Here is a 24,981-nt window from a genome sequence, read left to right as displayed (position 1 = left end):
GGTCGCTGCTCAGATCCTTGCTGGAACAGGGGGGGCCTCTGCTGCTGGCTGCAGCCTCTCATTAGGGGGTCCTGGAGCCCAGCAGGGAGCCTCTCCTGCCAGCCGCATGCCGCGCTGCTGAGGGTCCAACTGCTGCTTACAGGTCCCACTCCTTCAGGTGCTTCTGGGGCAACTGCTTCTGCCCCACTGGCCCAGCTCTTGCCAGCTCTTTGAAACTCCTTCCTTGTGGTCCCTCACTGGTCTCTCCTGAGTCAGCCACGCTGCCCCTTTTATCCCCCTCCTGGTGACCCAAGGGGCCAATCAGGGGACATGGAGGGTGAGTCTCTGGGGCCTGATTGGTGAGGAAAAGGAATCCCAAGTCCTCCAATCATCTTTTGCCCTTTCAAAACCCCTGGGCTGTGTCACTGCCAGCTAGCCCATCGCACAAGGTAAATGCAGAGATTTCAAATAGGAATCCATAGAGTCAAAAACATTCTGATCTGTTATGGTCTTTCCGGATTTCTTTGCAACAGAAGAATTGCTCTATTGCTTTTCCATTGTCAAGAAACAAGTAAAAACTAAATGCTGGCATTGTCTGAGGACTGCCTGGAGCCTAACAAGGTTGAGAACCACTGCCCTGAGGGTAATGTGTCATGAGAACAAGTCCCAAACCCTGACTTCTTCTGCATCTGCCAAGGCAGAAATAACCTGTCATCAGCCAAGGTCCAACAGAAAAATTAATAAGAAAATAATTCTGGACTTCTCACTAGATAGATACTGTCAGATAATTTTATGCAAACTAGAGATTGCTCTGGGCAAGGACTGAAGTTCCCACTTTGAACAGACCAAATGAAGCAAGGAAAATGAGGCATAATTGTGAGGAACTCTGGGTTCAAATGGTTGTGAGAGAGGAGCACTCTCTACATCCCCAGAAAGTAATTTTCTGAATCGGATTCTGTCACAGAAGCCCTGGGGCAATGTCTCCTGGTAACATATGCAGAAGCAGCCTCCTGAAAGTGTATTTAATTTATTTACCTTCTAAAGAAAAGTGTCACTGCATTGGATTGCATGGCTGGTCTGGATGATTAGGTAGGGTAGTTGGCAGTTTAAAAAAAAAAGCTATAAAGCCAAATGAAGTACTTAAATGGAAAAAAAATCCTTCATATATTATGATCAGCATCTCTTCCTTTACTTTTTTTCCGCTAATATAACTTGCTTCCTTCCTTTGATGGATTTTCGATATCAGTCTTTAGCAATTTCCCCTCAATCTGCTTTTACCAATCTGTAGCTGAGTGACTGCAGTTTGCAATTTCAATGAAGGGACTCTATGGCTAGTATTCATCATTAATGGATCTAGATTGCTTTGGCACACAGTTTCTTACATCATTCCTGAAGTGAGTGAAGTTACTACAATTGTTTTGTTGAAACCTTGGGGTTCCTGGTCCTACAACCTGTATTAAAGCTGCAGTTGCATGTTCTTTCTACTCTGCTAGTGAGGTAGCTTATTAAATTGTAACTAAATTAATTTCACACCATTACTGTGCAGAAGCTGTCCTTTATTTCAATCAACCTTGCTGTTGCTATCTGTTGTACTGAAATCTGCAACTGAATTGGACTCTTATCCTGATCCTGTTGTGTGTATGTTCCTGGGCTTACTGTGTTACGCCTGTGTTCCAACATCTATGGACAAATTGGAGAGAGTCCAGCAGAGGGCAACAAAATGGTGAGGGGGTTGGAGGACATGACTTATGAGGAAAGACTGGGAGAACTGGGCTTATTTCATCTAGAGAAGAGGAGACTGAGAGTAGACTTACTAGCAGTCTTCAACTACCTGAATGGGGGTTCAAAAGAGGATGGAGCTAAGTTATTCTTGGTGGTGGCAGATGACAGAGCAAGGAGCAACGGTCTCAAGTTTCAGCAAGGAAAGTTTAGGTTAGATATTAGGAAGAATTTTCTCACTAGGAGGGTAGTAAAACACTGGAACAGGTTACCCAGAGAGATGGTAGAAGCTCCATCCTTGCGGGTTTTCAAAACCCGGCTAGCCAAAGCTTTGGCTGGGATGATATAGTGGGTCTGCTCCTGCTTTGAGCAGGGGGTTGGACTAGATGACCTCCTGAGGTCCCTTCTAACCCTAATTTTCTAAGATTCTTTGATTGAATGAATATCTCCCTGGATGGCTTTATGCCTACTTGAGTGTCTTGGGATTATTAAAATGGTTGGATCAGAGCCAGTGAGCAATAGTTCTCTGTCTTTTCCCACATGCCTTCTTTCTGGACCAGTTTATCACCTTTTCTCATGTTAACTTCAAAAGGATTATTTGTGTTAGTCAGTGGGCTGGCTTTGCATCTTTATTTTGCACATTGCTGTGGATGTATTTGTTTACAGTATCATCCATTAGTGTATCCTTATGCCAGTTACAATTTGGATGTCTTTATTTATCTCATGCATCTTTAAGGCCTGTTTTGTCTTTTCCCAGTTGTATCATTTCCTTGAAATTTTAGTTTACCTTATGCTAGTCTTTTCATTCTAATTCTGCAGGAACCTTCTGACTGTCACTTCATTGTTTTCATACATTTGTTTGTTCATATCAAGATTGTCCTGGGTATCTTGCTGAAGAGACAGTGAGACGAGTCTTCACTACAGAAAAGGGTCTTAAGAAAGGATGTAAATGAGGCAGGGACTCTTGTTTGGCACATGAGTTCTGGAGAGGCATTCTAGGTAGCCTGAGGTAGGATGGAAAAAGAGACACTGAAATAACTATGTGAAAAGGAGGCATAAAAGAATCAAACCTGGGGTCCTTGATGGAGCAAAGGGGGAAGAATACCAGGTGGTAGCTGAGTAATGTATAATATTGAATTTAAGGGCAAGAGGCAGAACCCTCTTCCCTTGAAAGTCAATGACAGTTTTTCCATTGCCTTGAGAAAAGCCAAGTTGTCATTCAAGAGGTTTGACTTTAATGCAGAGAAATTAAATGTGAAGAAATAGGATGTGCTGGAGACTTTTGCAGTGATATGGTCAGAGTGGTGGAATGAGAGATGATTTTTGAGACAGCATAATTTTGACTGGCTGCAGGAACAAGTGTTTGTCAGAGCTTCAATGTTCCTTTCTTTATTTTCTTAATCTCTGTTGGCCAGAGGTAATTTATCATCTCCTGTGATTCAAAATCTCCCTGCCAGGATATTTATTTATACCAAAAAAGCAATATAGTTTTTACATTTTTTTTAATTCTCAAAGTTTTCTTAAGAGGTATGGGATCAATTGTAAGAATTTCCTCTTGACTTTTCAAGCATGAATTTGAGTCATTCAGTCTGGCAGATCTTTCAGTGTCTTACACCCCAGTGTGAATGCTCTGCTGTTTTTTAACATTGTGGTTACATTTTTTTGTAGCAGCTTGAGTGTTTCATCTCGTCCATTGTCCAAACCTGCTGAATCTGAGCCAGTTCATTCCCAGCTGCTGGCTCTGAGAAGGGAGAACTTTTCTGTGGATTGGATATCACTGGGAGCTGGGACTTGTCACTGGCTGATTTGTATGACCCTGAGCAAGGCTGTGCTGCAGTTTTCCCATTTGTAAACTGGGGTTATAATAATTACCTTGATTTGTAGAGCCTTTTGAGTCCCATGGATGAAATACATGATGGGAGAAATCCAAAACACTGTTCCTTTTCATGGACTTGCATCTTTATCTGATCAACATATTCACATGTACATTTATTATTTTTAGCAGGGGTTTCTATCACTGGTAAAAGAACACAGAGCAGAATTCTGTTTCCTTTTGTGCTGTTTTTGGCACTTACGCTCAAATTGTGATTCTATTTCCCATGAAACATAAATGTGCACACATGGATTGAACGTGCACAGTAGGCTCTGCACTTGCTGGGCAGCCATATGGCTACATACACATACCTATCGTGGATGTACACATGTCTATGTCCCAAAAATGAAGCCGGACAGAAATCCTCCTTTCCAGACTGTGGAAGAATGGAAAATCCACTTATGGTGCTGAGCAGTTAGGGGACTTGCCCAGAAAGCCAGATACCTTGCTTCTAGGCCTCCCTCACCCACAGAGGGTTTGAATAATATTCAGCAGAGTACTCTAAGCACCACACCACAAGACAGACATTATCCACTTGCCCCTCTAGTGCTCTAGGAAGAGCACAAGCTAAAGTGTGTGTGATTTGGTGAGATGAATGCCAGCCTTAAAGGGAGTAGGCCTTGGCTTCTCACTGGGACCAGAAGTTTTCCTACTGGATTCCTCCATTTTACCTATTGACTAGTAAATGCAAGGTGCAGTAGCTCAGTTTCAACAGGAGCACTGGAGAGCTGTCTAGGTAATACCTTACCTGTGGCATGGTGGTTTGAGCATTGTGCTAGGAAGTCACAGATACAGATTCAAACCTTCTCCAGGCAAAGATGGCCTAGAACCTGAATGAATGCCTTAACCACTAAAAAAATTGGTTAGAGTTTTTTTCCAGGAGTTACATTCAGACATGGGCATACATAGTTGCACAGGTACCTGACCAATGGGTAGCATACTGAGCATGCTTAACCTCTGTACACATACTTCTACTGTCTCACAGCTGTTGAAGTTAGATTGCTACCTGTGGAAAAGGGTTAAAAATGCCATGTAGGCAGCTGGAACACTGCCATTTTGACATACAAAGGGAAACAGAATTCCACCGTAGGTGTATTTTCAATAATCTGGCCTTGTGGTACAGTACATACCATTGCTATTAAGTCTCGTTGGATTTGTTGGTCAAATTCTTGACAACTGCCCTTGTCATATCAATCCACTCTCATTCATGAAGGACTGCTTTTGACAAGGGGATTAGGAGATCTGACACTGAGTGTTTCTTATGATATGCGCCCCTTGTGACACAATATATTTTTAAATATTATGAGAACCATCTGCATTCTTCTTTGCTGTGGTCGTCTCAAAATAACTGTATTACTGCTGTTCTTCACTTTGGCTTTTATGAATGCAAATTTTAAACAAAAATCTCTTATGTACGTAAACTTTGGCTCTGGGGATATTGTCTAGCAGTTTCCCACTGTTAACAAGACAGGGTCAGCTCTACCAGCGTTAATGACATTGAACCCCTGGTATTGACAAGTCCCCAGATGACAATAGCATCCTAAAAGCTCTCCTCTAACCTGGCTCAGAGTAAGTCTAGTCAGTGTAGAATTAAATATAATTGTTGCAGTTGGAGACCCACTTGCACTATGGCTCCCAGCATAACACAGGTAGAGCTGAATTAGTGTTAAGAGTAAGAATCAAGGCCAAACCTGCTGTATTCCAGGGTTGTTTGCTGAACTATATCCAGGATGTTCTGCCTTCTTTGAAGATGTGTCTTCTCTTTGAAACAGTTTCAACATGGAAAGCACTTCACCATAGCAACACTGGAGCCAAAAAACAAGCAGAGATTAATTGTTTCAGAATAGAGGGAGTTTGGATGCTAATGCGGGAAAAAGTCTGACTTTTATAAGGCTCCAGAAAAGTGAAGAGTAAGTTAAAAAGTGAAACGGAAAGAGAAGATGGGATTTTAAGTCATGTGAGAATAAGGAGAGAGGAAATGTGGTAGGCAAGTAAAAGAGCTAAGGGAGACTAGTGAAGGGACAAAAAAGAACACAGTAATGGGAAAAAAAGATTTTGTTCCTCTTATTTACATACAATGTCATACTGTTGCTGCAGTAACTATGGCTATATATCTATCTTTGTTGTATATGCCATCTAAAGCATAACTACTCAATAGACTGGATAACAGTTCCCTGATCATTCATTTTACTGCCTATAACTATTTCACTAAGGCACACGTGAGCAAGAGGGATTATATATTTATATTACAGGGAGATCTTTGACATGCCAGTCATGCCCCTGACCTTGAAATGAAATATTTTTCCTTCTTTTATTTTCTATAAGATAGTTTTCTTGAAGAATATAGATTTGTTCTGTGTATCGAAGACTTGTACAGCATTTAGTTCAACATGGAGGTACAGGCAGTCATTGACTTACAACGTTTTGAGTTACAATGTTTCACACTTACAAGGTTTATAAATTGACACCCTGTTTCAACTTTACAATGCCAGTTTTGACTTTACAAAACTTGATCCAACGCGATGCCACGCCAGTGACATGTTCGCTGCATTGCTCATCTCCCTGGAGAGCATCTGTCCAAACTTTCTTGGACGCTTTCTTTAAGAAAGTAGACAAAACTCCAGAAAAACCTGCAGCCAAGACTCCTGAGAATACTCCGGCCAAGAACCCTTCAAAAAGTCCAACCAAGAGCCTTTCAAAAAGCCCAGCAAAGTCACCTTAAAGAAGTCCTTCCAAATCAATATGATTGCAATTTACAATATAAATACATTAATGTAGCTATATTACTCATCTATAATTGACAGAGTACAAAATTCTGGGGTATTTTGGGTGAAAACAGGGTATTGGGCCTTGGTTCAGGAACCAATTCCCCATTTATAACATTGTTTCTTATGAGAAAATTGGTTCCGAGTTACGATGTTTTGACTTAAGACGAGGTTTTCAGGAACCAATTGTGTCATAAGTCCGAGGACTGCCTCTATTATACGTCCAGCCTGTGGGCAGGATCCAGCCCCTGGTGCTGTTCACTCCAGCCCACTGGGCTACCAACAGACTAACAAAAGTTGGTGAGTGAGGTGAGGAGCTGAGCCTGCCACAGAATTAGGGGCCTCTAGACCCTATGGACATGGCTGGCAGTGGCAGGCTGGGCAAGAGAGTTGTGCAGATACAGCCCTTGCTCACTCTGTGGCCGCTTGGCCCTGCTGACACCAGACCTTGGCTGCTGCTCCCAGATCCTGACTGCTGCATCTGGACCCCTGCCACGGACCCAGACAGCTGCTGCTGGCCCTGCAGATTTGCCGTGGGAAGACCCTGCAACCCAGATCCAGCAAGGGTGAGTTTGACATACCTGGTTTAACATATTCTAGAGCCATTTCTGCAAATGCTTTCAATTTTAAACACAGTGTGTCTGATTTATTTTAGCCTTGCCACTTCCTTTTAATCTAATAGGTAGAACAAATGGAATATTTGGAAAATAGATTTACAGGTTCATTGGGCTTTGCTCAGTCCTGTATCCACAAGACATACATTTGGCAGCTGAATCCTGTATATACTTTCATTTTTCCTGGCAGTACTCTGTTCTTTTTTCTTTGTTTTTGATTTGTTTGCTGCCTAAAGAGGCACATCTAGATGGACATTACCCAGCAATCTTAAAACTAGAAATGATTTCCTCTATTTTAATTCATTTTCTGCATTCTTCATTAATCATAGTAAAAGTTAGTTCCAAACCTGAAGTTATTCCTTAGAGAAGATTTCATACCTAACTGCTTGTGTATGTGTGTTTCCTGAAAAAGAATGGCTTGAACCCCAACCTAGATTTGTCTCTCACTCCTGTGACTCTATGGAAATTAATGGAACAACACTGCTATAAAGCTGAACACAGCAAGAGCAGAACTACCCCCTTTGTATTTGAAGTTCTACCCAACATAGTACATTTTGCAAGCATATGTAATGTTTTCCACCCCATTCCTGACTTAGCTTATGGACTGTAAAACCAATACTCATAAAATATGATGTTTGATAGTCCAAGCAAGATATTTTTGTAATTCTGAAGGAGTGCAGACTTTATTAAGAAAGCAACTGGTTTCCTTTGTGTGGATGCGGTTTTATATATGGAAAAAATCGGAATTAGTCATTTGATAGTTGACTTTTGAATAGTCTTAGGTTGCAAGTAGTCATTTTTCCATTAAATATGTCATAGAGTTAAAAAAAATAAACCACAGCCTTCAGCCATACAGTCCAACAATAATTATTAAAGCCAGGAAAGGGACTCCTGGTGGGTCTTAATATTCCACGCCTGTTTGACTTCACAGATGCCTGCTGTTATGGACATCTCTCTGGTATCAGAAGCCATTCACTAAAAAGGCATTCTTAACATGTTTGGTTTTGCTTGAGGTTGCATAATTTTATACAGCCACCATCCAATCACTTAGGGCCTAATCCTGCACTTGCACAGTCAATGGGGGATTTGCCAACGTGAGGAAGATCAGGCCCTTACTTTCTGGTTGCTTCTAACTGCTGAATTCCAGCATGATTTCAGAAAGAGACATATTTAGAACACTTCTTCCTTTCATATATCTACCTTTTTGTGAGATATTCCCAAGACAGTGTAATACTGCTCAAGAGAAAAATGTAATAAAAGGAAAAAGCACTTATTTTGTATTTTTGATGGAAGCATCTCACAGAGCACATGTTCCTTGGTCTTCAGCTTCCAGCATGAAACAAACCTTCTTGAACACTTACACAGTTTGAGAAAGTCCCAATCAAGTAGTTCCCACCAATTTAATTCAAAGTTGCTGGGTATTTATTGTGTTTAAAAACTGGACTGGAAATCAACCTAAATATGGAGCCAGATGCCTAGCTTTGGACTGATATTTTTGAAAACCTTGGCCAGTGTGACCCCATATTTGTTTCACATCTTAGTGCACCCAAGATGTGGGTATGCTGGACAGTTAGCAGGCATGGTATTTAAACTATTCGTTTCTTCCCTCTCATATTATTATTTTGATACTGTATGTGCCCATCTGGCCTCCAAAACAAAGTAAGGATCTGGGTGGCCTATTGAGCGGTTCCTCCGGCCCCACTGCCAGGCTTTGATGGGGTCCCCTTGGCGGCCCTGCTTCAGAGTATCTCCGCCTCTTCTGCCGCCAACCTGTCTCCTGGACCCGGTACCTCGGAGTATCCGGGAAGATGACCCATCGTTTCCCCTGGGTCTACTATGGCCCCTTTCTCCGGGCTGTTGCTCCCTTCACACCTCCAAGTGTATCTTGCAGTGCTGCTCTACCTCGGCATTGCCTGAGGCATCTCGCTCCCGGCGTCCCTCAGTCCTTGAGGCTTGTGTAACTTTGCATAACAGTGGTTGGCAACAGTTGTCTTTTGTATGGTGTCGCTGCTGTGCACTGCAGCGAGGGGTCCGGGGCCTTAGGGGCCCGGCAGGCAGGTACTTGTGACGCTTGGAGTGGAATTAGGCATGGACGCTTATCGGTTGCAAAGCAAGATTGTTTACTTACGCCATCAAGGTGGTGAATGACGGAGGTCAGAGATACTTAGTTAGTTACAGCTTAGAGTTCATTAGGTCGGTCTGCAGATGTATATACAGGCCGGCGGTCGGCAGGTTACGGCTTATCGAGCATGCAGGGGAGGGTACGTCAGGGAGGTCGTGACGGGAAGACGTTGACAACTGATCAGATTGTCAAGTTACTCTTATACGTATGTTCAGAGGTCTCCGCTTTTGCGGAAGTGTAAGCGGGTTTTATTTGTGTAATAACCAATTGTTTTACACCACGTCATAAATTTAATTAGAATCGCCAATTATATAGCGGTTTTCGCTAGGGTTATTGCAGGGCTACTCCCTGTTTTCTTTGACCAATTATAATGATTTATGTAAAGCACAGAAGGCTAAAGTTTCATTTCTTGTTAATGACGCAGCCATAAATCTCTTTTGTTGGCATGCACAGTGAAGAAGGCTGTTACCGGCAAGGGCTTCTTTTTTTAACCCTTAGTTGACTTAGTGTGGAGTGAGAATGCTTTGAATGGTATCTCTTGCTAGTGGCATGGGCACTGCTTAATTGGGTTGTGACATATGGTAACCGCTATACCAATGTCAGGTTAACCAAACTCTTGTGGTGTGAAGTTTGATGACTGAAAAATGTGAAATTTAAGAGTAAATTTGTGGCAGCTAAAATTCTGGAAACATAAAGACTAGTATCATCTGTTTCAACCCACAGCACTTCTGGTAAAAACTTACAGTGATATCAAAATGTATCTTCAGCTATTACCAAAATCAATGGAGCTAGGGTGATTAATGCCAGCTAAGGATCAGGCCTGGCATTTTTAAATGCTATCATTGTGTAATTATCGAAAGAGAAAAATCATGGTTAAATCTTATGGATAACATGGTATGCTATGTTTTTAGTTATTACTTTTTTCTACCTGCACCATCATACTATAAAATCTTCCCCTATTGAAATGATAGCAGGATGGCTGTACAGAAAAGCTCTCCACTTTCTCTTCTTCATATTAACAATATAAATGCCAGCACTGAGAAATTTGGTACATATTGTGTAAGTAACCTTTGACAACTTACATTTGTTGAAAGATAAAATATTTGAACTTTGCAACTCAATGAGTTTATTCATGTTCATTTGCAAATAATATTTTCAACAAGTTCAAGAAGTCGATGAATATTAACTGACAGTCTCTGGGTTTTATACTGCTGCTTATTACTGTAGTATCTGAGAATTTTTCAGGTTATATGCGATTTATTCCCACTTCTTCTGGCTCTGTCACCACTTTTTGTGTTGGCTTCTCTTCACATAAAATAGGAATCACATACAATTTATTGTCTAACTCACAAGCCTGCCTTGCAATTTGGTTGCAGGTCCTAAAGGGGAGAATTGTACTTCCCTTTGTATATCTGAATGTCAGTTCTGTAGCCATGTACCTGGGTCATTTTGGCACTTCTGCACTGTGAATACATAAGCATGCATATGTAGACTGAGCAAGCACAGTAGGCTGCACACTATAGCATCCCTGAGTGTGTGTAAGACCAGGGCACACTACATTGCCAAGAGCTTAGGGAATATGACCAGCAAACAGCAGGAGATCCAGATTCTACATCCCCCTCAGTGAGGGGGGGATTGGAATCAGCATCTTGATGACTTCTCAACACAGGGCAGCCACCATGCCAAATGTTAGATATTAGCTTGTCCCCTTTTCACTTATCCTGCTTCACAGGTGTCCTGTTTTCTGATCAAGTGCCCTAATGACTCAGGCTAAGTACAGACAGTCAAAAGCCCAAAGCTGAATCAGTTCAATCTTTGCAGATTAGTCTAAACTGCTTAGATTGAACCAATAAGAAAGTGAACAGACCTTCACTTTTGATTCCAGAACTGCAGCCACATGCCTGCAGTGGCTCAGGGGAAAAGCTGCAGGGTACTAATAATCAATTAAAGAAGTGATCATCCCCGAAGTGCATGCAAATGAGAAGTGTGACATCTAGAGCTGAATGAGTAACTAATATTTTGCTTCGGTGGTTGAACAAAGAAATCTGAAAAATATCATTTGGGGTCAACTTGAAACAAAAGATGTTACGTTTTCTTGCCATAACAAAATCTCCCAATATTTTGAGTAGAATAAAACATGTTATTAGAGCCAACACAAAAGATTTTATCTTATTTTCAGGGGTTTCATTTTTGTACCTTTAAAATATTTCTAAGTCAGTTGAGCTAACCGTGGTTTGCAAACATTGTTTTGAAACAAAATTTTAAAATGCTGCAGAAAGACATTTTTTTTTAATTAAATTGATATTTTACAGTCTTTCTGGCTGAAACTATTTACCAAATTTGACCCAAGTTTGCAAATAGTTATGGTCACCCCCAAAAGTTTTTCAGAAAACAGGTTATTCATCCAAAGAATCTCCTGCAGCTCTAGTTCTATGCCTGGTCAGAATGTCATTTCAGTGTACAAACCATTGACCTACATCATGATAAACTGTGTTCCACTTTACTTGAATTGGGTTTAGTTCCTGGTAAAGTTCCTAACGGTAAAAAATAACTCCTATTGTGCATTGTTCCCAATAGAAGTTTTGGAAAACCTGTGCACTTTTTTTTTCTGGCAACCTTCTCTTTGAGGAATGTGATGCAGAGCACAGATAAAAAAGCATTAGCATCTGTTAAGATGTTTGGTATTGCTATGACTGCAGTTTAAGATGAATGGTAACCTGACTCAGTCCAAAGTTAACCAAAACGATATTCATTTTTATTTGATGGAGGTATGCTATGGAAGTACAAATTGCACCCTCTGATTGAAGGAGCACATGCAACGCTTGGTGCCATTTTTAATGCATGACTGTCTAATAAGCAAAACACTGATTATATGGGAGTTTCATGCCTAAAGATCATCATACCTTTGATCTGGGTCTAAGTAAATGCAAAAATTTTCTGCAAAACTTCATTCATTCACAGGATTTTTAAGGAACATTTGTGGGTCAGCTCAAGCTAGAACTGAAAAGAATACAGATGTTAATTCTTCAGTCAGAGCAAAAAATGCAACTTGTTAAATTAATGGTACTATTTCACTTGGCACCTAGGAAGTTTTCTCAACCAAGCAATGACCTGACCTGACCCCACTTAGCTTTAAAATCCATCAGGCTGTAGTTTGGAATTATTTTCTGTACATGAGGATTGCAAGTACCCTCACAAACTGCACAACACTTCCACTATAAAGAACAGTCCTCTAACAAAGACTGTATTGTTCTACCTGGCTTTTGTATAATTAAATTGTATGTGTCATTTTGCCTAGTTATCTCTAAAATGTTTTTATATAAAATGGCTACAGAACTGACCTCTGTGTGCTTTTTGGTCCCTTTGCTAAAGCGTATTTTAAATAAGCAATTCAGAGGTGTCACTACCTGCTGTAAAAACATAGAGAAATGTGCAGTCTTGGCCTTGAAAACCAACGAATGCTTATTTGTGATTTACTGGCTGAATTCAACAAAATAATCTTCCTGAGAATAGCCAGATGCTACTACTTGTATCCCCCTTTATTTAATTTTTAATAGTAGAATACGAATGCACCAAGAAATCCTCCAAGATGCTTTCTACAAATAACAGGTGTTGCTTTCTTTAAGCATGTCAGCTACAACGTCTTTTATCAGAATGCTGTCCCCATCTCTTTTGTAAAATGATCAGTCAGCTCATTAGCATTCAAAGCAGGGTGAATTCTCCTATCACTGATGTTCTCTATGGTCCAGGCAGATACTGAGTTGATACTTTGATAGATTGCAATCTCTGTTCAGCAGCTGACCCAGACATAACATCATCATTTCCTGATTATATTGATATGTGTTTCTATTATTTGCTTATTTTGCGCCTTGAGAAACAATTCCTTTTTGTTGTTAAACTGTAAACAGCATTGCAAGGCCTCATATTAAATCATAATTATTTACCATGCTGTTCACGCACCTTTGTCCCTGGGGAATGTGGTGACGTGAGTTTACAGGAAGATCGGGGTATTTCTCACCAACAGTTTCCTGTTATTGATATGCTTTTGTTTAGTTGTGATCTTTTTTTTACCCTTTCAGTTTCTCAGGGGAAAAATAAACAGGCGCATGACATTCATCACAGGCCGAGGGTATCGTATTGGGAGTTCTAAGAATACTTAGAATGTGAAGTATGTGAAGTGTTGAACGAGGGCTGGATATTTCACAAGCAGCAGTGGTGGGTTATTTTTTATTGTTATTTACTTTCTTATTCAATACACCTAACAATACTTTTTAAAATTCCTTTGTGATGGGATTCCTTTTTGGAAGCCAAAGGAGCTCAAGAAGTTATGCAGACAACCTTGAATCTTTTATATGTATGTATGTATGTATGTATGTATGTATGTATGTATGTATGTGTAAACTCCATACAACTATTTAAGCTTCCTTTTAAGAGCACACATACACATTTGGGTTTCACTTAACCCTTTTTAAGGAATTACTTTCAGGAGAGAAATACTGGCCTGTTGTTCTGGTACAGAAATATTTAAAGCTCTTTGATTAGACATCTCCTACCTCTGCCAACGCAGATGTAGAATTAACTAGCCACTGCTATTTGATAATTAAGACTGGTATGGCATATGGACAAACTGAGCAGTTACCTAGGTCAGCAGAATTGGAGAAACGGTGTTTGAAGAGATGACAAGTGATCAGTAACTTCTGACTGGTGAGCATGGTTAGGTAGCTAAATGTAGGTGAGACTGCAGCAAAGTTTATTTTGTCCAGGCTACAAAAATAGCTAGGGCTTCTTCTCTTGGTAGTACTTCCCTTTGAAAGGAATCATGGCTGAAAAGGACTAAAAAAATAATGGAAAGCCTGAGATTGAGAATGTGGGTGTTTTCTTCTGAGTCCCTGTAGAAATAAGATTGGCTTCTAACCTTCAATAGTAAGAACCTTGAAGGAAGAATTTGGGTGCTGAAATGGAGTTGCATCAAGACCCTGGGAAATGACTTTGTAAAAAACATATATGCATTTTTTCAGATACTGTCCTTATGAAGGTTGTACAAGACCAGTCCAAATGGACTCCACTGATACTGGTTAACTAGATGTAGGTGCCAATTTTTAAAAATCAATGGAAGTCTGAATTCAACCATACTAAAAAGTTTGACACAATTTCTCTCATAAAAATAGAGGTTAGGTAGAAATCTGGATCTTTAGTTTAAATGCTAGAAGGGAAGGAAGGAAGTGAGAATTGCATTCCTTCCAAAATGTTTTGGGCTTCTCTTTCTATTCTGGGCTTAATCTATGAGCTTGGTATTTGAGATAAGTCATCTGGACAGTGGAAGGGAAAAGTTCTATAGTTCCTCTGAATCATTTTAGAATGTTTTCCTTCTTGTTGTTGTTTTCTTCTTTGGATCCATGTTCTTTGCTAAAAAACATCAAGAAACATTTCCACAGACAGCGACACTAATGTCATCACAATATAATTTGTTGAATCTAATATCTTTGTCCATTTTGGTAATTTTGGGGTGGAATTCATTTTTTTTTCTATTCTTACACTTATGCCCAGCTAGCAATTCTACCACATCCACAATGTAAATGCACATAGACTGAGCATGGCCAGGCATGTACACAGCTCCATGTGTACATCTGTCATTGTAAACTGGTAGTAACTAATTCATTTCCTCCTTGGCTAGGGACAGGCATTTAAAAAGCCGGAGCTTGAATTGATTCAAACTTTGCAGATTAGTCTAACGTGACCTGACTGAACCTAAGACTGAACCTATTTGCAAGTAGATAGACATTCACTTTTAATTCATGAAATGCAGGCACATGCCTGCAGTAGCTCAGCCTAGAAGCTGGGGGGAGGGGTGCTAGAGTGAGCCCTCCCTTCCCTTCCACAATGCTGAGCTGGGGGGGAGGGGCATGGCAAGGCCGTGGCAGGATGCTATGATTAGGGAGGTGTTTAACCCTTTGTTCCAGTGAAATGGGACCTTTTTGCCTTTGTTCCAGTGAAATTGGAGACACACACACATAGACACCTCGCAGCATTAGCTAGCTTGGGGGTGGCGTGACCATGACCAGATGCCAACTGGGGTCTGTGCCACTATGGTCTGTGCTGTGGGGGGGAAGGGAGGGACCTCTGTTGGAGCAGTGAAGGAGAGGTGGAGCACAAGGGGAAGCCAGGCAGACATCACCTCCTTCTCAGCCAGTCACAGCTCTGGCTAAGGAGGAAAGGGGTGGTGCCAGCCCCGCTCTTCAGAGCAGACAGCCCTGCCCAGCCCAGCCCAGACCATCCTAGGGCTGAAAAGTATGCTGGGATGCTGAGGGACTTTGATTTAACTTAAACCTGGAAGGGGTCTGGGACAGAAATTCCATAAACTGATTTGACCCAGATCAGTTAAGTTTGATACTATATTCAACCAGGTTTATCTTAAACCAGTTTTGGGCCATTTTGAAACTGGTTTATGTGCACTGAACTTGTATTCTCTTACAGGTTTAAACCAGTTTCTGATCACTTAAAATGGTTTATTTATAACTTCTGTCCTTAGTCCTTAAGACAAATGCAGTTACTGAGTGAATTATCTTCCTGAAATAGCCTCCAAGTATCATTGTGGTACAGAGACATCAATTAGAATGGCAGCAGAATAATTTCTGATCTTTCTACAACATATTTTTTTAATTTAAATGTGATTATTTTAACATGGTAAAGATTTCCTTAGACGGACTCTTGATTATTTTGGACATGATATTCTATGGAGCTTTTTTCAGACATAGGTATCATAGCATTAAATGGAAATGCATTTTTCTTTGTGTGGGTGTTTAAAGCCATTATTGGATTACTTCTCCTGTTCATCCATCTGCTTGCTGCAGTTAGAAATAATGGCATAGAAGACAATATGGAAAGACCAAACATTTTTAAAAAGATGTTATCTAAAGTCTTGTGTTCAGAAACTCTGTCCACCTTCTAAAAGTTTCCAAATATTGGAAAACCCAAACTTATTTAATAGCTCCCAACAGCTCACAACAATTCCCCTCTTTCCAAGATCTAGGAATAGTTGATTTCGCCATCAACACCTCTACAGAATCATCAGTTATTCCAACCATTCACCTCACCTCAAAGATTGTAAGATATTTCAATAACATTCTCTGTGTTCCCCACACAGGCCTAATAGCTACAAATAAACCTTTGATTCCCAAGCTGAAAGCTGCAATTTAGTCTGTAGCCATAACCAGATCAATGCCTTCAGCTCACTGGCATATCTTTCTTGGGCCATTCCAAACTACTAAGCAGCTTCAAAAAGACACCATTTTAAATATAATCTATCTTCCAGAGTAATTCTGAACACAATGCATCTGCATCTATAAGGATTCTCAAGGGTTTGAGAATCCTGACCACCTGACCAGCCTTCAAAATCTGGGTTTTTAAAAGGAAGACAAATATTGAAACCAATCAGATACTGAGAGCTTTAATAGGCACTCAGTATCTCACAAGACCATGGTTGAACACATATTTTAACAAGAGATTTGCAGGACCTAAAGAAGCCCATGAAACTTTACTGGCTTATCTTCATATTATACTCTGGGTATGACCATAAACTACACTTGACTGGAGGGACTGGTGGCAATGTTGTGGGGTAGCTTCCTACTTGTGGTGGGGTAGCTTCCATAAAATACCACACTGTTGTAACCTGTAAAGTAAGCAGAGTATAAGGGGCCTCAGAACCCTAGTCCCCACTGCCTTGTGGGTATTCCTTGGTTGGAGTAAGGCTAAGGGGCATCACCCTGACAGAAACTCACCCTTGCTGAGGCATTAGGCAGTCAGCAACAGCTCTAATCTGTTGCTTTCTACTACTGTTGAGGCACTGAGGAACATCTGGACTCAGCCTGGCCTTTGGACTCTATCTCAATGGTCTAAAGAGGGGATGGTGAACTAGGGAAGCCTCCACTCCTTCATGCCCTTACCTAGGCACATGTGTCGAAGTTCTTGGTGTGATGGCTGCAGAATTCTGTAAGGGGCATAAGGAACGTGAGGCAGCTCCTCAGGCAGCTACCAAGACATCCAAGCAGCCCTATTCAGGTGTGGCCTATTTGCCTCTATTGAGGAAGGCCCTAGAAAAGGTGGGCCAAAAAGCTGTGCCCCAACCCCATCTACCCTGGCCAAAATGAAACAAAACACTTGCATGTTGCAAACTTGTAACAATCTGTGTTGCTCTCTCAGATTCACAGAAGTTTAAGGCTGGAAGGGACCTTGTGAGATCATTGGGTCCAACAGCCCCCCTGCTCTGGGCAGGAAAGACTGCTGGGGTCAAATAACTCCAGTAAGGTGTGCGCCCAGTCTCCTTTTGAAGATCTCCAGGGTAGGTACCTGCACCACTCCCACTGGGAGTCTATTCCAGAGTCTGGTCACATGAACCGTGAAGAAGTTTTTCCTTATATCCAGTCTGCAGCCTTCTTCTAGGAGTTTATGACTGCTGCTCCTGGTTTTCCCCTGGGCTCACTGGTGAATAGTTGTTTACCTAGCCCTGATGCTGACTCCTGATATATTTGTAAGCTGCCACCAAATCCCACCCCCCAAATTTTCTCTTTTCTAGGCTGAACAGTCCCATATCTGTCAGCCTTTCCTCGTATGGCTTGCTCTTCAGGCCTCTAACCACACGAGTGGCTCTTCTTTGGACTCTCTCAAGCTTCTCCACATCCTTCTTGAAATGCGGAGCCCAGAACTGGACACAGTACTCCAGTTGCAGCCTCACCAATGCTGAGTAGAGCATGAGAATAAATTCCTTAGTTTTGCTTGAGATGCACCGGTTGATGCACGCCAACGTATTGTTTGCTCTGCTAACTGTAGCATCACACTGGTGGCTCATATTCATTTTATGGTCAATTATAACCCCCAGATCCCTTTTAGATGTGGTGCTAGCTAGCATAGCACCACCAAGCCTGTAAGTTTGTTGCAAATTGTTTCTCCCCGGATGGAGCACTTCACACTTCTCAGTGTTGAACAGCATCCTGTTCTGGTCCACCCATCTAACTAATGTGTCTAGGTCCGCCTAGATTGTCAGCCTACCCTGATATGTGGCCACACTTCCACGCAGCTTAGTGTCATCAGCGAACTTTGCCAGTGCACTTTTCACCCCAACATCCAGATCATTGGTGAAAATGTTGAAAAGCACTGGTCCAAGTACTGAACCCTGAGGAACCCCACTGGCTACCTTCCACCAAGTCAACACAGATCCATCTATTACTTCTTTCTGGGTCTAACCCCGCAGCCAGTTTCCCACCCATCTGACCATTGAATTGTCCCAATAGTCCCCTAGTTTTACCTTGAGAGTCTCATGGGACATCAAGTCAAAGGCCTTCTTAAAGTCCAAGTAAATGATGTCAACCTCGTCTCCTTAATCCAGATGGTGAGTAGCCTGGTTGTAGAAGGAGATAAGGTTAATTAGACATGACCTACCTGCTACAAAACGACACTGGCTGTCATTCAGAATTTTGCCTTCTACTAGCTTATCGCAGATGGACTCCTTGAGAAATTTTTCGAGGATTTTTCCTGGGATTGAGGTCAAACTGATCAGCCTGTAGTTCCCTCTCAAATTGGGCTTCCTGGGTGGATTATTTGGGCATCTGCCTGGACCTCTTGCACATACAGTATAATCTGGATGATCAATGGTTGCCTATATACTCTCACTAGTTCCAAGTTTTACACAGTTATACCTTTATATACAAAAGGTTTAGAGGGCTCTATTTTAAGCCCTCTGCCATGCCAGCGTCATCAGAAAGCTATTTCTATTTAGTTAACATATAATGAATCATATCTAACAAGTGTGAAATCACATTTTTTTTGTTTATTCAAGAGGTGAATTGCTTAAAGGTTTAGGTCTCTGATTTATGGATTTCCAAACATTCTCATCTGATCCAGTGGTACACTTAATCATGCACTTAAAAGTAAGCATGAAAATATTCACATTAACTTCAATGGTATTATTCAGTGGTTAAAGTTAAGTCCATGCTTATGTGCTTCATAAAATGAGGCTAGAGTGCTGAATATGTTGCAGTTCTTAATACTTGAACTAGCATAGACAGTATACTATTTAAAGTATGAAAATTCACTAGCTTTTTCCCTACAATTATAAGTTTTGCTCTCCTTCAGCATTTTTCAGATATTGCAACAGTTTTGGCTCAGAGTAGCATGTTATTAAACTGTTCACCTCCTTGCAAAGCAAACAAATACAAAGAGAAACAGAAAACCCTTTATCTGTTGGTTATTATTATTTTTTCAAAAGTAAATAGTACCCATTGTTGTGATAGCCACAAATCACTCATGAGCATTATCAGCATGACATTCTGAATAAAGAGGGGAATAGTACACATCTCACTAAAAGAGTGTAAGTTAAAGCACAATTCACTATTTTACAAGTTAACTGAGTATTTTTATTTTATTTGCTCAATTTCAGTGTGTAAAGTTGTTAGTAAACCTAAAGCTGATTTAAAACCTGTATGAGACATGTATATTCCATGAATTACTCTTTGGATTCCAAGTAGTGGTATGAATTCAGTATGCCATGTTGGAGAAGATGTACTCTGGAGTCCACACTAGGTGCAAACGGAAGTGGAGCTCCCTGCTGTAACTCACTGCGCTTCGCAGGAAGAACTATGAGTCACAGTGATCCCCTGAACCAAACAGAAGTTTGCTGTTGGGTCCCAGGGGCTGGGGGATTCAGCTGCAATTTGGAGTGGCTATGAGCCTGCAGTCTTCCCTAGTCCCACTCCTCCCAGCCCCGACTCGGTCTTCAGAATGGGATGCGGGGAGGGAGCAGAGGGAGTTCAGTCTGGGTTTTTTCAGTCAGTGCCAGAGAGTGGGGTGGTGGGCTGAAGTCCCCGCAGATAGCAATGCGAGCAGGGCTCAGCTGCCTCAGCCCAGCCCTGTTCCTGGCACATGCAGACACATGTTAATAAAGGCACTCCATTTTGGAGCATCTTCATCTGAACCCTCATGCAGTGGATTCGGCTCTTTTAAAGCACTCTGCAGCCATGCACTTGTATTTGGTCATGGCTGTAGAGCACTTTCAGGGGCCAAATCAGGTGAAAACTGTCACTTCTGTCTGTGCCTACTGTCATAGCTCCTATGCTGATTGGATGCCAATGTTAAGAGAAAATGGCCTTATGACTAGGGACCTACTGAATTTGTGACTTTACCTGATTTTACAGATTCCACAAAATCCGGCACTGCCCGCAAATGTCTGCAAAATCCACAGAATCCACCAAATCTGCAGAGCCCCCCCCCCCCCCCCCCGAAAATAAAACTAGCTCCCCAGAGGGAGCCATCAGTTCTTTCCGCACTGCAGCAGCCCACTGGGGTGGGGAAGGAGGGGAGCTACCCACTCAAAGGGCTGCTGACAAGATGCCTCCCATCCCCCCTGCCCCTCACCACTAATTGGCTGCAAGCGCTGCCTGTCATGTGGCCCTGCCCCTCTACATCAATTGGCAAGGAGGGGCAGGGCTGCATGGTAGCCAGCCCATGCCGCCAATCAGCAGCAAGGGGTGGGGCCACCAGGGCCCCTCAGCCAATCAGAGGCATGGGGGCCCCTGCACTCCACCCATGAAATGGCTGCCTGGGGCCACGTTCTGCCTGCAAAACTGGGGGGTCAACCGCCACAAATTAGGTAGATCCCTACTAATGACCATTCAAAAGTATATTAAAAATACAAGGCTTGTAGGTCCCTCTTCTAGTCCTTGTTGGGTTAACTGCTTTTACACACATGACGTTCCATCCAATAAAATCCCCATTTCAGTGTAGGCTATGATAGCCTTGGTTGAAGGATCTGCAACAGTCCATGCCTCAAGAACACATCTACACTGCTCTTAGCAAAGAAGCAAACTACAGAGGCAGATAGCGGCAGAGCAGTATTCAAGTTCCTGCAACTGTCCTTTGAGCCCTCAGCAAATTCAGTCTCATCTCTGTCAAACCTATGCATCATGCAGGGACAGAAATGTAGGGAATAGTCCCTATAAAGCTCTCTGACACTAGCTGTAATCATTCTGAAGGACCAGCAAGCTCTGTGTCACCCCAGCAAAATTCTCCTTATCATATCCCAACATGCTTCCTAAGGTGGGGAGGGCAAGAGGTAAAGAGCCAGGTCTACAGGCCCTGGGACATTGGAGGCCAATCATTTTTGGCAGGCATGCGGCAAATTAACTCCATACCTTTCCCAAGTGTCACTCCAATTCCCTTACCCTATCCAATGTACTCTTCTTTCTGCTTCCTGCCATGTGCTCCCAGCCTGATCTGTTCAACTTTCTGCTTCCTGCCCTGTCTTCTATTATTTCCCTCTCTGGTTTGCCATGTGCCACACACAAAGACTATGCATATCACTTGTGGAAGGCATGCCACAAGTTGGCCGTCTCTGCCCTAGGATTATTCTGTATCAGTCAGAATCTTTAATTCCCTCCTTAATGCAGGTTTCCAGTTGGAGGATGCTGCCAGTATGAAGATGTGGTCCTGTGTTCCCTCAGTGTTGTTGTTTCTCCTCCCATGGCTGAGCCCAGAGTTGGGCTGAGCATATATCATGTATGGCTATATTTGCCAGGCCCCCATAGGTCTACCTAAGATGACCCTAGTGTTTTAACATACACTTGCACTTTTCACAATAGAGTATAGCACCACTGAAGTTTCAGGATAAATTTGAATAAGGTGAAAGGGATGAATAGAGGCACAGATTTAGGGAGTGGTCCATGAACAGGACAAGCATGTATGGAAGGAGAAAAGAATCAGGTATGGGAGATAGGCATAAAGTACAAAGGACAATGCAAAGAAATTTGGGGTCAGAGATAAGGACAGAGTAGGGATGGGCCACAAAAGCAAAGCTGGAGCCTGGACTTGCATGGCATATGGGGCTATTGCAGGAATTAGTGGATTTTGCTTTTTCATCCCCTAGAATTTAAAGTCTAGCTGTGGATGTGACTCCTGTAACTCAGGCTCTTCTCCAGAACTTGTAAATTTTCTGCAGGACTGAGTACTTACAGTTTTAATGCCAGATTTTCACAAGTTACAAGGTAGAGTCTTTTCAGAAATGATGTATCAGCATAGTAAACCAAACAGTAAATAAGAGTGGTGAGTATGAGTAGGTTTGTTGTTAGATTTACACCGGGTGATTTAGTCTAAACATGGATTCTTAATATACTTTATTATTAAGAGACTGTTCCTCAAATATAAGCTCTGACAGAGTAATTTATTCAAAACAAAAAGGCAGAACTGTGTAGCTGATGAAGACATTTAAAAGAGTTAAGCATATAAATCAAAAAGAAAAATATTTACCTTTCAAGAGGGCAAGATGGTGAAGACAGAGATTCTGGAGAACGTTTCAGTTATAACTAGGAAACTTGGCACTGATATTTTTCCAGGGGCTCAGTCTTGAAGTCCTTTCTCATACAAAAGTCCTGTTCCCTTCCATGAAAATGTAATCGAATATGTCCTGTAAGAATAGGGCTATCAGCCCTTGAAGAGTGAAATTCTTACACTAAACACTTAGGTCTAAGTTTTCAGAAATGACTAATTGTTTTAAGTAGCTCCACTTTGGGTCCCCAATTTTGGGTCCCAATTTTACAAAAATGCCCTCTGAAAATTAGACTCCTTTAAGAAGTCTCAAAGTAGGTACCCAGAACTAAGCCTGCTCTAAAAATACAGGCCTTAATATTTAGCCCAGGAGAATAAATAAAATATACTGGAGAAATGCAGTTATGTTTTGTCAGAGTCCTGGCCCCACATTGCTGATTAGCCCATCTAGCACATGCCTTTGCTACTGAAGAACTGTCCCCTGCATCATAGTCTGCCATGATTTGTCCAGTTGAATTCAAACACCAAGGAATGTTGGTTCTACCTTCTCCTGTTGGCAAGTATATGGGTGTATGGGTTTCTGTAAACAACAAATACCAGGCTTTTTTTAGAATGAAGGGAAACAGTGTAGCCTGTGGGATCATGTACTGGAGCATTACTCATTTGCCTTGGTTCTGCACCGGGATCTGCCACTAGCTTGCTGCATGACCTTGATCAAATCATGCAAACTTCTTGAGACTCAGTTTCCCTAACATCAAACCGGATATATAAACTGCTTTAAAACTCATGAATAAAAAAAATATATAATTATTACATATTATTACATATAGATTTTGTTTTCCATTTTATACAACTGCATATTTACTGCAGGTTTAAATGACTCTTACTCTCAAATAGTCTTATTAAATCTCTGGTTTTCTTTTTGATCTTTTGCCTCATTGGACATTTTGACAAGGAAAAATAGAACCATAATAGCAAAACAGTCCGTTCTTAAACTTAATTAAAGAAAATAAATTGTGCATTGCTATAGTGTGACTGTGAGAGAGGAGATATAAAAAGTAATAAGGTAAGGAACAAGATACAGTTGTATCTAACATAAACTGAGGAAAATGAATCTAGCTTCTGGCTGCTTAAGTAATTTTAATTACATCTTGGAAAAATACTTGTGGTGAGAGGAGAAAAGACAAGATCTTTTTATTACATGAATTAGAAAAAGATACTGGCAAGAAGAATCAAATTAGTGTAACGGAGCAACAATATTTATCTTTAAAACAGTAAAGGCAAAAAGGGAAAACCTAATAAGGCTTCAAGGCACCATTGTAATATAAATAGGGGTCTACTTATCTCGCAGTGAAACAACAATGGCTGTGGCATGAAGAGCCAATTTCATAGGCATTTTCTGGTGGGCTCCACCCCTGATTGGCAGAGAGGCATATACCATATCATTTAATAGAAAATTCCATAGAAAGTAAATTATATCATATAATTTATCATATTATTATAAATCTAAATATTCAATTTAAATCTAAATGTGAATATATTATAAATATAAATGTATATACAATATGAATTGTAACTTACATCATCATAATTTATTATATGTAGTGTTCTACAAAAAGCTTAGAAATGCTAATTAATGCTCACCTTAACAGAAAATTTTTCACTTCACTGACTGACACCTTCACTTAGTCTACATGTCTTTTGCAGGCAGTAACTCTCAATCATGTGAACTATGGCTGCAGCGACTGTCGCATTGTCTTTGTATTGCGGAAAGCATCAGGACATTCTGAAACAGCGTATTATATGAATAATATATTGGGCAGGTTAGATTGATTTCATGGAACATCATGGCTATTGCAATATTTCCTGGTGATCCTAGGCAATGTTGTTTTTGTGGTTTCCATCAAAACTGTGAAACTGTGAATTAAGTAGACCCCTAAATATAAACAATAATAATATTTAACTCATGGTTTATACATTAAGATACATCATAAAATAATCTCAGAGGGGCAAGGATTTTTTGTGAAATCTCTTATTATAACAACTGTATAGTGGCCTCTCATATACTTCTTGGACCATCACAGCTACAACAATATTCAAATCTAATTATTCTGGTTCATTTTATGTGGAACTCTTCCCCTCTATTTATTTGGGCCATACCATGCATAATTATATTGCAATAAACTCACATAGATCTTACAGCGCATATTTACTTACATAGCTAAAATAAACAAGAAAATTAAATATAAAGACTTAATACCCCTGTCAATACATTTAACCATGTACTCAGCTGAATCAATGAAACAATTCACCTGACTGAATTAAGCCATGGGTGTAATATGATTTCCCTTTGTGCATCTAAATGTCAGCTTTCTAGATACATAAGTGGCACTTAGGCACAGGTAGCAATTCTGCTTCTTCTACAGTGTAAATATATAAGCGTGTGTGCATAGACTAGGTATGTGTAGTAGGGAACACACTGGCCAAGCACATAGATGGCAATGTGCACATGCATGCTTGGACATGTACCTACATCCAAAAATCTTCCAGAGCCCAATAGCCCTTTGGGCTAACATAATAAAGGCATATCAATTTCTG

Source organism: Alligator mississippiensis, chromosome 3 (genome assembly GCF_030867095.1).
Source record: "Alligator mississippiensis isolate rAllMis1 chromosome 3, rAllMis1, whole genome shotgun sequence".
Classification (NCBI taxonomy): Eukaryota; Metazoa; Chordata; order Crocodylia; family Alligatoridae; genus Alligator; species Alligator mississippiensis.
This window is presented reverse-complemented; position numbering follows the sequence as displayed.